The sequence below is a fragment of the Emydura macquarii genome, unplaced genomic scaffold (assembly GCF_026122565.2).
Source record: "Emydura macquarii macquarii isolate MOO-44397 ecotype Brisbane River unplaced genomic scaffold, CSIRO-AGI_Emac_v2 contig_2422, whole genome shotgun sequence".
Lineage (NCBI taxonomy): Eukaryota > Metazoa > Chordata > Testudines > Chelidae > Emydura > Emydura macquarii.
The window spans coordinates 12,887,270-12,901,869 of record NW_027132559.1 but is presented as its reverse complement, the minus strand read 5'-3'; positions in this window follow the sequence as shown (position 1 = coordinate 12,901,869).

The following is a 14,600-nucleotide window of genomic DNA, read 5'->3' as shown; positions in this document are numbered from 1 at the left end:
CCCAAAATATGTTTAGCTTAGTGCTTAGTTTGACAGCCCTATCATTCCACAGGCAGTGTGAGGATATTCCAAATGCAGAGCTGGCCTATGTGCTAGGTAATCTGATCATCAGTTGTGGCATTGTGTCACAGGATACTCCCTAGGTAGAAAAAAAATTCTCCCCAGACTTAAGAGAAGCATTGTTGATCTTAATAATTGGGTAGACATGTGCATCCCTGGCACAGGTTGATACAGAGCTTCAATATTTTTTGGGCTGATTGTGAAATCAAAGGGATTGACTGCACGGTCCAAGTGATCAATTATAAATTGAATGTCATCAATTGAGAGCAACCAGTGCAGTCATCAGCAAAAAAAAGCTCTTTAATGAGTAAATTTGCCACTTTCATGCAAGTCCTGAAGTGTTGCAGATTGAACAACTTCCCCATCAATGCAGAACTGAATAAATGCTACTCTGTCAATGCCATGAAATGCATGCGTGAGCATATGGAAAATGCAAAAAAGGATGGAAAAAAGTGTGGGAGTCAGCACACAAGCTTGTTTGGTCCCATTGGAAAGAGGAAGGGGGTCTGATATCTCACCATTTTCCACCACTCTGGCCATTATCCCGTCATGGAAGGACTGAATAACAGAAATAAACTTTGCAGGGCATGAACAAAAGTTTCCTGAGTCCCTCATGATTTACTGAGTCAAAAGCTTTAACTTAGTTGATGAATGCCATATAAAGACCAAAGTTTTACTCCTGGCACTTTTCCTGAAAGTGTGAAGAACATGTCTAGATGCCCATCTAGACCAAAATCCATACTAAGACTCAGGGAAGATGGTTTCCACAAGGCAGGTGTTAAGTTCAATATGACCAGTGCAATATTTTTTGCCAGCAACAGAGAGTAGTGAAATGTCACGGTGTTTATCACAGTTTGCACCATCACCTTTATGTTTACAGATGTGGACAATGTTGGCATCACTGAAATTCTGTGGCACTGGCTCTTGCATGGAAGATCCATGCAGTAGGGTTTGGTGCCCATCCTGCTTATAGCTCTTTGGTGGAATGCCATCTGGTCCAGAAGTTTTTCCCTTGTAACATCTGCTTGCTTGCCATCATCTCATGATGGGAGCTAGGGCAAGTTCTTCTTTTAATGGGCTTTGTGGAAAAGCATTAATTGCGTCCCCAGAAATGTTGGAAGGGTGGTTGAGAAGTGAACTGAAGTGTTCCATCCGTCAGTACAGTGTTTCTTTTTTCAGTTACATTATAAATGGAAGGTAGGTTTATAGTGTAGTGTCCAATTTTCCAACACATGCACAGGAACCTATCTTACATTTAGCCATATTTAGAAAGGTGTTAGTTAGAGCTAAATATCTAATATTTTCAACCAAGCCATGAAGAGTTCATGCAGAGGAAGCAAATCTTTAAATAGGCCCGCTTTAAAGAAAGAATCTTGGGGAAAAAATCTCTGCTATGAAGAGATTTCTTTCTTGTTTGAGAGTGAACATTTCACACTTTATTGAGTGTTTCATATTACAAAATGGAGCGATTTGGGATTGGATGTACAAACCACATGGCATGTTTCTGTTCCCTCATTAGATGAGTGTAAGGGGTTGGGTCAACCTCCCTGTCCATCTGGGAGGGACGCCATGCCACCTCGCTACAGCACTTCTGTGGGGATAATAGCTCACAGGGTGGAAATTTGCATTTAGGGGCTCTGGCCCCTCAGACAGGGGGCCAAGCAGGCAAGCAGCCTATGGGCTTTGGTCCCTCCAGCAGAGACCGAGCAAACAAGCAGTTGATGGCTGCAGGCCCTCAGGCTGGGCAGGGCAATTACACAGTCTAGGGGCTCACAAGCAGGGGCGAGCACCATCAAGCCTTCTGGCCTATGATGAGATACCCACCCCAAGGGTGGGTTCAGTAGCGGGGTGGGGGTAAGAAGACCTGTCTCTACCATACTCCACCGGGTTCCAGCCCAGGACTCTCACAGTGGCAAAGTGTTTTGCCACTGGGTCAGCGGGCTCCAGCCGCAATGCACTGACATGGTATCAGGCCACAGCACAACCGGACGATTGTCTGGTTCCCCTGGGCTACTTCCTACCTCCCCTCCCTGGAGCACCTGGGCCGCAGGGTCATCATCTGTCTCCCCAGGGTAAACAGCAAGTGGTAACCTCAACAGCTCCTCAGTGTTGCAGGCAGCTTTGGCAGCCCCACTGGGTCCCAGGCAGCAGGCAACTCCTCCAGGTCTACTACACTGCAGCAGTTGGGCTTGGGCACCAAGAATGAGGGAGAGGCATCCTTCTCCTCCAGCAGCTCCAGCTTTTTATACTTCATGTCCCACCCTTCTGCTTTCGGTGGAGTGGGCGTGGGTGTCTTGGCTTCACGCACCAGGGGGTGAGCGGGGGTTCCTCTCTGTCTGTCTCTGAGGGAGGCCATACTCTCTCACTACAATGAGCGTAGCTCTCCAGTGCAAATACTCATGACCACAAATTCAGAAATCTTCCTGGAATAGTCACTTAAAATTCACCATTTTGGTGAACACTTCTAATATTAGTCTCACTTGCTATAATATTTGTGGAAATCAAATGCACAGGTGGCACAAACACAGTTGAAGTTAATTAATTTAAAATCTCTAGTGAATATTTGCAGAAACATCTGTGTTATTTTCAACCAGCTCTAGCTGTTACATATCTGTAGTTTGTGGCAAGGCTAGTTTATGGTATGCTTTCACATATAGAGTACGTCCACACTATATGCTCCTTATTGGAGGTGTGCTAGAATGCCATGGAGTGTATGTACTCTACATGGCCCTTTGGCATGCGTATAATTAGATAGATGGTAGATGGTGTGAGGCCCTGTTTAGATTAGTAGAGTAAAGACATGCCTGAAGTCTGAGTACATACTCTATACCATGCATGGCTGTCTACATACCCAAGCTGTGCCTCCCATGTGTACTGTACAGTTTTTATCACTGTAGTGTCCCGCCCCCTTCCCTCATGCCAGAGTCTTTTCTCACCTCAGTGAAAGACTTGGGCAGTGGAGAAAGGCGCCCACTGACAGAGCCTTTCACTGATGCATGTAGCTATACATTGCAGTGTGGACACAGCCTACTTTTCACTGCATTGTGTAGCTACACATACCCTACATGTTGCTGCCAGTGGTGTATAGGTTGGCTATATCAATACTTGCCTTTTTGCATGTTGTTGTTGTTGTTGTTTTTGTTTAAAATAACATTTTGTTCTCCGTAAAGTCACATCACATGAATAAGTAATACTTTTGATGGGCTTCTGGGGAAATTCTGAGGGCCTGGTGGGAAATGGGCTGATTTGCTTATCTGCAACTTGATCCTGTAAGTTGCTGAGCAATCTGGCCCCAATCAAGCAAAGCTCTTAAACTAGTTCTTAACTTTAAGCATGAGTAGTCCCATTAACTTGTGAATAGTCTCATTCATGGATAAAGTTAATCGTGTGCTTAAATGCTTGCTGGGTAGACGGCTGAGTGATCAGCACCTCACAGGATCAAGTCTTACGCTTTCAACCTATAATTTGCCTTCCTCATTCTGGCCGACCTTAATTCTAATGTGAGGTTACATGTGTACTTTACTGAAGATGCAGGCTCTGGGGTAGATCCTCTGGCACTGCTGGATGTGAAACCTGAATATGGACAGCCCTATCCAGTTCCATCCCTACCTGATGTGGTTGGGGCAGCCAGGGTGTCTGACGAAAATCCATAAAATGTTTGTGTGTGTGTGTGTGTGTGTGAGTGACTTTCCGTTTTAGGTGCTGTTCTAACCTTCCTTGTCTCTCTCTCCAGAATTTCAAAAGATGGCTGCCATTGCAATATCATTGACATGGTGAATATGCAAAATTGTGAATTCCTGATATTTTTGAGTCATTCCAGAAGGGAATTCCACAAGCCAATCTGCAGAAAAAAAAATTGATCCTTGAAATATCACAGGAAACAAAATTTTGAAGCCTTGTAAACTACCCAAAAATGAACTGGGTAAATATTCTTAATGTGAAATTTTATCAATTTTCAACCAGTCCTAGTATTACTCCATGCATCAATGCATGCAGTGGCTTCACTTTTCAAAGAATTAAATGTGGATTTTTCAATAATTTTTGGAGCATGAGGGAAGTTCCAGAAGATTGGAAGAAAGCTAATTTTGTGCCAATTTTTAAAAAAGGTAAACAGGATGACCCGAGTAATGAATGGCCTGTTAGACTGACATTGATGCCAGACAAGATGAAAAAGCAGCTGATATGGGACTCAATTAATGAAGAACTAAAGGAATGTAAGGTACTTAATGCAAATCAACATGGTTTTATGGAAAATAAATCCTATCAAACTAACTTGATATCTTTTGATATCAAAAGATAAAGCTTGGTTTGTTGAAGCTTGGTTGATAAAGCTAATAGTGTTAACGTAATATACTTAGACTTCTGTAAGGCATTTGACTTGCTACCATGAGACATTTTAAGTAAAAAGATAGAACAATATAAAATGAATGTGGCACACATTAAATTGATTAAAAACTGGCTAACTGATAGGTCTCAAAATGTAACTGTAAACCTCATCAAGCAGGTCTGTTTCCAGTGGGGTCCCGCAGGAATTGTTTCTTCTCCCTATGCCATTTAATATCTTGGTAAACTGGGCATTAGCAAACAATATGAGTTTCAACATGGCTAAAAGTAAATACATACTTCTAGGAACAAAGAATATAGCCATATTTACAGGATGCGGGACTCTATCCTGGGAAGCAATGACTGAAAAAGATTTGGGGATTGTGGTGGAAAACCAACTCAACATGAGCTCCCAATGTCAGACTATGGCCAAAAAAGCTAATGTGATCCTGTGATGCATAAATAAGAGAACCTTGAGTAGGAGTAGAGAGGTTATTTTAGCTCTGTATTTGGCACTGGGATGACCATGATTTGAGAAGGATGTTGATAAATTTGAGATAGTTCAGAGAAGAGCCAGAAGAACGTTTAAAGGATTAGAAAACATGCCTTACAGTGATTGAGCTCCTTCAATCTATCTATTTAGCTTAACAAAGAGAAGGCTAAGGGGTGATTTGATTACAGTCTATAAGTACCTACATGGCAAACAAATATTTAATAAATGGGCTCTTCAGTTTAGCAGAGGAAGGTATAACATGATCCAATGGCTGGAAATTGAAGCTAGACAAACAGACGGCAAATAAGGCATAACTTTTTAACAGTGAGAGTAGTTAAACATTGGAACAATTTACCAATTTTTAAATTAAGATTGGATGTTTTTCTCTAGGAATTATTTTGGAGAGGTTCTATTGCCTGTGTTATACAGGAGGTCAGACTAGATGATCACAATGGTTTTTTTTCTGGATTTAGAATATGAGACTCTATGAAAAACTGTTCTCTCAGCACTGTGACGCTTCCCAGAAGACCTCAGAATTGAAAGGCACTTTGTTACCACCTGCCCTTAGTGCGAGGAAGTGTGACAGAGGGCTGGGCAAGGGCTTAACCAGCCCTCTGTCATGCCAGCCCCAATTAAGTAAGGTAAATTGGAGCTGGTTTGACACACCTGTACCTGATTGGAGAATGGGAAGCAGCTGTCAGCTTCATTATCCAGGGGCTATATACAGAACCAGGTGAAGGAAGTAAAGGGAAAAAAGCCAGGGAGTGGAAGGTAAGCGGAGGCTCTGAGTGCAGATGCTGAGGAGTCCCTGGGACAGCTAGCCCAAGCTGGGCACAGTAAGAAGGTGGTGGGACCACACACTATAAATAAGCTGCACTGGTGATTGCTGAACTGGAGGATTTCTGAGTGGTTTGTGAGCCAGGAGGAAGTAGTGGTAGAGAAGCCCCTGGTGGCGCACTGCTGGGGGAATTTTTGTCTGTGCCTGCTGTGGCTCAGCTTCCTGATTCCATCAGTCTCTAGCAACACAAGCATTGCCTTCCCGGTCTTTGCAGACCTCACTGTCTCCATACAGGTTAGCGATAGGTACGCACCAACCCTGAATCTTCCAAGCTTCCTTCTGGCATGCTCAACCCCTGATCCACTGAACTGTCACAGAACTCTCTTATCCTCTGCACCCAAGGGAATCACTCAGTCACTCACACACCAGTTCACAAGATTCAATTGGGGATCACCACTCTGCTTAACACACAGCACATAGATATATTTATAGTGAAAATAAGTTTATTGTCAAAGAACAGAGATTGAAGTGATAGTAAGTAAGACTATTGGAAACAAATGGTTACATATAAAACAAAATCATAACGTTCTTTGTAAAGCCTAAACCTAACTCGCACGATATTCCCCTGTTTCTTACAAGATACCTGACCCTAAGTGCTTTTCCCAGGTTTTCAGCCAGGATATCTGGGATCCCCCTTTCATAAGATCAAGGCTGCTGGTAGCTGGTCCTCATAGATTGATGGATGCCAAAGCATCTCTCTGTGTCCTCAAATATAGCACAACAGACATTTGATTGTCACCTGAAAAGAGGGTTCCTCACTCCTGCTGTTTACCTCTTCTTGTTTATTTCCTTCTGAAGTCTCCGTAAACTCTTCTTTAGCAGTTGACTTGGTATGCTAATAGATTATATTGTGAAATACACAATAGTTCTCCAGGGAGAGAAGTGTCTCCACCTGCTGTCTCAAGACTTGACCAGTCTTTAACCACAAGCCATAGAGAACATAATTTTCTGCGTATATATACACACATTTTGCAATGATTATGATGATGACTGTGACACAGGCTTTCATTAAAGACCTTAATGATGTTCTTTTGGTGAATGCAGGGGACTTCTGTGCTCTGCCAGTTGGCATCCAGAGGTACTAGGGAAGCAAGTACCTCTTATAGTTCTAAAAGCAAACAAACAGCACCTCTTCCATTGGTTATCACTGCTTCAGAGTTGAGAGGAAATTAGTGTCAGCATAATATTTTGTTAACATATGGCTGGAGGGTTTATTTTAAAAATATATTTACTTTTTTCTTATTAAATCTAATATAGTGCAGGTTATTCTCTGAAAGTGTTTTAAAATATAGTGGAAATTAACGGTGGTCTGACTTTATGATAGTTATGTTCATCCTCTTATGATTATGATCTAAAGCCCATTGACATCAAAGGCAAGACTCTCATTCTTTTTCAACTCTAATAAAAGGAATGTACAGAATCTTGAAAAACAGTATCAGAATGATATAAGAAAGTGCTTGATTTCGAGGGTCAGTATGACTAGTGAATAGAGCACTGGACTGGGACTCAGAAGACCTGTATGCTATTCCCAGCTCTGTCACGGGCCTGCTTGGAGACCTTGGGCAACTCTTTTCAGCTCTCTGTTCCTCAGTTTTTGCATGTGCATAGTGGGGTAAGGATACTGACTTCTTTTGTAAAGCACTTTGAGATCTACTGATGAATGGGCTATATGAAAGCTAGGTATCATTATTATTATTTCACTTGTCCTAATTTGATGATCCTTTTTTTCGACAGAAGGTCAAGAAACTTGATATATACTACACATACTGTGCAATAAAACCTACAGGGGAAAAAATCACAAATGGAAACGTCAATTTAAAATGCATTCTTTATGCACTTTGGTTAACTTGACGCTCATAAGGAATAGGCAGAGTAATTGTATCCAGGCCCAATGCTGTCCTCACTTGAAAAAGTGATTGAATTTAGCTAACATGTGGTAGACTACTTTTTTTAGTTAGTACAAAGCCCTTAGTAACTTATCATCGTTTTTCACCTGCAGAAAAGAGGAATTTTTCAAGGCAATGATTGATTCCAAAAGTTCCTGAACAGGGGAAATTTGAGAAGGGAAGTTACAAAGGTAAAAGATTGAGGGAATATTGTGCAGTAAGTGTGCTTAATGAATCTCCATACAACCAGAAACGTAGACAGACATTACATAGCTAAGTTTTGAAGCCTAGAGAGCAAGTAGTTTAGGCTGAGGTGAGAATTTTCATCTTCATCTTATAGGATTTATAAATGTCATTGGTTTGATTCCCCCCCCCCTTCCCCCCCTGGTCATCTTTCCATTGACTTTAGTGAGCTTTGGATGAGGTCCTAGATTTGCAATGCTTTCAGGTCTAAACTAGACTCTTTTTGTCACGAGATAAAGATGCTCTCCACAAGGATGATAGATGGGCAAACAAAACATAACTTTTTGAAGACTTGTAGAATTTTAAGAATAAATTCATTTCATAGCAAAACCCATGAATTTCTAATTTTTAACTTATTTATACTGCATATATTTGACCTCAGGTGAGGAACTGCATTAGTGTAACAATATTTTAGATTCTCTAGTCAGGGTTTAATTTTAGATTTATACTCTCAAATTTTTTGCTGATCTGATGTCTATTTTAAACAGTAGGTGGCGCTTACCCTTTACATTAACATCAAATTGTAGGCTTGCTAGCATGTGCTATAGTTTGTGTAGGAAGGTCTTGTTTCTTTTAAACCTGAGTGCATAACTGTGATGTGCAGTATTATCAAGGAATATTTTTTTTCAAAGTAGAAAAGTATATATGAGGAGTACAGAATATTATTTTTAAAACATCTGAGTGCTATATAATGAAAATCTTAGAATCTGTGGGGTTTGGAATTTGTCCCACAAGACTGAAAGCAGAACTCATGAATCAGGAAGGTGAAGCAAAATTAAATTATGGAGGCCTTTCCTTAGAAGCTGGATTTGTTCCATATCTTTGATGCTTATTATGTGTTCTGTGTACAGTACCTTTGGGAAGCAAAAATAATTAATCCTGAAAATTAGATTTTTAAATACTGTTAAAGGTATGACTCAAACCACTAAAAGCAAGGAAATTCAAAGTTAATATTGACACACCATCCTTAAATTGGCCTGTTCAATATCACAAAGTGTAAGGTTATCCACTTAGTGAGAACAAATAAAAAACTCAGGTACTTGCTTAATGGAATGGAGCAGAAGGAAACTTGAAATAGAAAGCTAGGGGTGGTACCGACTGAGTAATAATATAAAAGTGGGTGGGAAAAGCACCCCATGAGAGTGCAAGGAGAGTAGATAAAGTACTTTGATTTTATTTATATGTAAAATACGCACATTAGTTTGTTCTGTAACTAAGGAGATACTGATTTGACTGCCAGGCCTCAATTGAATTACTCTTAAAATACACTTTTGACAACTGTATTTGAAAAAAAGAGCTCCAATGGACTATGTGAGCCCCAAGGTTCATTTAGCAGTGCTCTCAGAGGAGGTGAACTTTAAAAGAGGCAGAATTATTGTTAACATTTTAGTATAGTACTCTGAGGAGCCCGGAAGAGCTTTCTCTGAATTATTGCTGCCAGTTAACCTGGTCTATACTAGAAAATTAGGCCAGTTTAACTACGTTGGTCAGAGGTGTGAAACATCCACATCCCTGAGCAGCGTACTCAAGCTGGTCTAAGTCCCCATGTAGATAGCAATTTGAATTCTTCCATCGATCTAGTTACTGCCTCTCAGGGAGGTGGATTACCTATGCTGAAGGGAGAACCTACATTGGTGTAGATAGTGTCTACACTGAAATGCTAGAGTGCAGCTGTGCCAGTGAAACATTTTAAGTGTAGACAAGCCCTTAGAGTTTGAAATCTACGCCTTACTGAGATATGTGGATCTGGAGAAGGGGTAGCATACAAACTTCAATGGATTGAAGGGGGCAAGTTCTCAACTTTTATAGCTGCTATTTTTGCTAGGAATCAGTTTTGTACAAGGATGGTTTTACCTAGCAGGAACACATCTATTTCTATTGTGAAGACTATATCCTTAAAAGATATTTAGGCACCTAAAGATGCAGGTAGGCACTTAGGTTCCTAACTCCCATAGACTTCCTTAGATGCTTAAATATCTTTAAAAATCTGACCCCTAAGTTTGCTGTTGTTTTTATGTTTGTTTTTAGATGACTGCTTAGAAGTTCCACACTCATTAACCAATATAACTTGTTAAATATAGCATGGAAACACATATGGGTGCTAAGGCTCAGAGGCTCCAGATTAAGAGTGTACTTAATCATGTGCCTCACACAAGCGGTCCCATTAAAGTGAATGGGACTACTTGCATGCTTAGAGTTAGCCAAGTGCTTAAGTAAATTCTGAATCAGGACCAGATACTGTGGGTTTTACTGAAGTATTGGTGTGACAATTCCAATTTATTATAGCATTATATTTCCAAATGGGAAACCCCTGTGTATGTCACTAAGAATTATAGGGCTGGTCCAAATTTGATCAAAATCATTAAGAATCTTTCTGTTGACTTTAGTGGCCTTTGGATCAGACTTTGTCTCTCTTGTCTCTCTTTTTCCCTCTGCTACTGGTGCCTTGTTGATAATAAATTACATGCACATTCAATAATAAATAACACCAAATAACATATTACACTGTGTTTCAAATGAAGCTTTGCTAATGCCATAAACAGTGGTTGGTGAATAGGAACAGTACCCTTCAAATGAAATAAAACCTTCCTGTTCACATTTAGTTTGTACTCATTTATCATTCATAATATAATCAGGAAATAAGAAAAACAATAGCCAGAAATGGGACACACTGGAATAACAGCTTGCCAGTGCAGTATAAAGATAGACAAAAACAGACTGTGATGGAGCAAAACAAAAGGCAAATGAGCGAAGAGTAAAAAATATCACATTGAAAGGAATTACTAGGGTAATGCTGCATATTTCATGTAAAATAAAAGTATTTGGTGCATGACAAAAAATATTCTGCTACAGATTCCTAAACTTTTAAGCAAATAAAATGTATTGTGCAACTACTTGGTTAGGTTTTTACCCCCAAATATTGTTAAGGGTAGTTACAAAACATCTAAAGGAAAAAAAATGAAAATATCTGTTAAAATGTTTTGTTTTTCTTTAGCAGAAACAAATTCCACTACTTTTAAGTGTTATTCATTTGTAAAAGCACCTATTTACTGATCCATTTAAGAATCACAGTGACTACCAGTTAAAATTAAATTAAATGTTTAGATAGGTTAGATGTTTAGATGAGTGCAGTGTTCTGAGCAAGCACTGGATACTTTTTGTATTTTTTTTCTTTTGGGTTTTCAGAGTCAAAACCAAAAGGTCACCTAGGGTATATCTACACTGCAATGTAAGCCTATGGTTAGTGGGACTTAAGTCATCTGACCTGTGTCAAGGAACCCTGGGCTTGAATGTCTACATTGCATTTTAACCCTAAGTTAAAAATTTTCTGACCCATGCTCGAGCCTAGGGTTCTGACATCCACACTGACAGACCCGAGTCAAAATAACCATATCACAGAGTTCCTAGCACCCACCCCCCCTGAAATGTTTCTGCTCTAGGAACATGGTGCACTGTGAGAAAACTTTACTGCCTGCCCTGCGCGTTTCAGGAAGTTTGAACAGCCTGCCGAGCAGTCATTTTGTTCTGTACTCTCCCAACTACATGGAGGAGGAGCCTTTTGACAAACTTCTCTTGCTTACATTTTCACTCCTGTAACAGGAAACTGGTAGAGCATCCGCGAGGTGTTGGTGTACTTTTTGGTCGGGTTTTCTGTCCCACCAAAGCTATCACAGATTTCCTGATGGATCTGCAGAAGGAGGAGGCAGAGGAGGAGGAGGATCCTGGCATTGCAGACTCTCGCTGGCAGATGCTGCTCAGTATAGTTGGCATAGCCACTGATGGCCCCTACATAGACTGGTGTTTCTGGCACAGGGCCACAAGCACTGACTGGTGGGACCATATCATTCTTGGATGCAGACCTTGGATGACCAGCAGTGTGTCTTGAACTTTCGCATGAAGAAAGCAACATTTCTGGAGCTTTGGGAGGGGAGCAGCTTGCCCCCACCCTCCAGCATAAAGGTCACCCTTGCTAGTCCAGAAGAGAGTTGTTATAACTGTCTGGAAGTTGGCTACAGGTCTGTTGCCAACCAGTTTGGGTGGAAAGTCAACTGTGGGTAAAGTGGTAGCAGAGGACACCAAGGCAGTCAGGCCCGTGGTTTACCCCAAGGTGGCAGGTGTGAAAGATATTCCAGAGGTAATTGCTGGCTTTGAGAGAATAAGGTTTCGTGTGCCCACAGTTTGCTATTTTCAAGAGCACATGAGTAGGTAAACTGCAAAGGGTATTATTCCATTGTTATGCTGGCACTAGTGGATCACAGAGGCAGATTTATGAATGTCAATGTGGGCTGTACAGGAAAAGTTCACGATGCTAGAGTTTTTCACTGCTTGGAAGTCTACGTTCAGGGACAGGCTGGGACACTATTCCCACCAAATGACATTGACATAAATGGTGTTACTGTCCCCATTGTTATTCTGGGGGACCCCATGTACCCTCTTTTGCGTTGGCTTATGAAACTGTACCCTGATTTCAGAGGCCCTGGCCAAAAAAAAAAAAAAGGTTGAATTACACTCTCAGCAGGTGTAGAATGGTTGTTGAATGTGCTTTGGCATATTAAAATCACATTAGAGGTGTCTACAAACCTGTTTGAATGCCCGTGTAATTAGTACTATCCATGTTACTGTGGCTTGCTATCCTTTTCACAACCTTTGTGAAGCCAGTGGTGAGTCATTTGCTCTTGAATGGACCTATGACAGTGAGGGGACGCTGTATTGGCGCACTCAGCAAGAAAGTCCAGCTACCTCTGCAGGACCTGGCTGCACCTGGGCAGCAGAAGTCAGGGATGTTTTGTGTTCTCACATTATGGATTTGCATGGCCCCAGGGTCAAGGGGGAGTAGTACCTGTACAAATGTGCTGGGGGCGGGAAGTAGTTCATTGTTGGGGGGTCAGCGCTTGGCAGGAGGGAGGTCTTGATTGCCATGCAATGTAAGGCAGACTGACATGATGTACATGACTGAAAATGAATGTGGTTGTGGGAGGGGAGCCGGCACAATTGCTGTATAGCTGGAATTTATTGAAAGTTGAATTGCTGTACCTAGGTAACTAGAAGAACGCTGTTTGCTTTGTCATGCTTATTTGCTCCTTAATATGTGTTTAGCTTTATCATCTCAGATCCTGATTGTATGATGTGATGCACTGATAGCACTAAACTTTCTTGAAAACATAGCATGCTTTATTTGTAAAACAGGTCTGAAAAGAGTAAACCACTCACACAGTCTTGGACAGGCCAGCTGCCATCACAAAACCAGACACCCAAAAAGAAAGGGCAGGAAATAAGGAGAGTGTGTCGGGTATAAACTACCATTGCATGTCCCCTGTCCTCAAGTTCTCCTTTCCTTTCTTCACAGCGTTAGCCCTCACTTGGCAGCAGGGGAGAGGGAGTGGAGGTTTCCACTGGAGAAGGGGTGGAAGAAGGAACGCTGCACAGTGTTTAGTTGCCCTGTCCAGCAGCTCATGAGTCCAGAATGCAGGGGCCACCCTGACGTGGAGATGTCCAAGCTACTGCTGGGCTGAGGGTAGGTTGTTGGGGCATCATGCTGTGATGTGGGGGAGGTGGCAGGGGCTGGTGCTCTTGCAGACATTATAGACAGGAGTTGCTGGATCGGTTCTCTCTGTTGAGCTGTGTCTTCTTCCCGTAGCCGCTGTTCCTGTTCCAGTAACTGCTTTGCAAGTGCCTGCTGCCTGGTTGAAACGCTCTCCTCCACCTGAGCAGCGAGCCTCAGCCTCTCTGCCTGCCTGTCAGCATGCCATTGTTCCAGTCTTTCATCCCTCTTCTTCTGGTACTGGACCTACTGCTCTGCCCCGTCAAGAATATTGACCATAACTTCATCCTGGAAACGCTTCCTTTTGGAATGATCCATGAAGATATGTTAGGCCAGGGACCTAGTTCCTGACAAACAGCAGGCAGTAGAAGCTGAGGGTCCTGAAACAGGACAAAAACCAGAGGGTTAATTTTTAGAATAGCTCTGTGAAGGAGCACAGAGAATTACTAACTATGGCATCTGAAGGACATAAAGTTCTAAAGTGAAACTACACATATTGTGAAGGGGATGCTTCAGTCCTCACCCTGTCTCTTGAGACAGCCTTGTTAATTGTAGTTGTAGAGGCAATGGTAAGTTTAAAATTAAAACTTTACTCTACTTCATAAAAAATGTCATAACTAATTGCCATATGCAGGGGAGTGAGTGCGAAAGGCTTTTTCTGTAATTTCAGGCCTTCCATATTTGGGCAGACATAACAGGGCTTGTGGTGCCCTATTAGCAGATAGACATGTTATTGCAAGCTGCTGGAGGGAAACCTGCAGTGTATGCAGCAGAAGTATTCAAATGAATAGTGACCAAAGAGCACATTTGTGAGTGGAGCGGACTAGTCAGCTATACGGGGAGAGACGGGGGGCTGGAAAATATGCTCTTCCCCACAATATGACAAACTCTCTGGAATTCCTGGTTCAGGAAAAGTTTGCAACTATCAGCAGCCAGGATTGGGCCAGAATCCATGAGGGAGTTGACATGATGCTGTGTTAGCTCATATATGGCTTACCCTGGTACAGCTGTATGCAAAACTCCCTGAAATCTGCAACTTTATTCCACCCTTGCGTGGATTACCTCTAACTGAAATGGACTAGATCTGCAAATATAGAATACCCTTTCCTAAATACACAGACTCAGTTCACAGTTTACAGGCAGCTGCATAGACCCAGGAGGAGTGATTGCAGAGAGGCAAATTTCTAATTACTGAAAGGAAAACAAGAATGACCA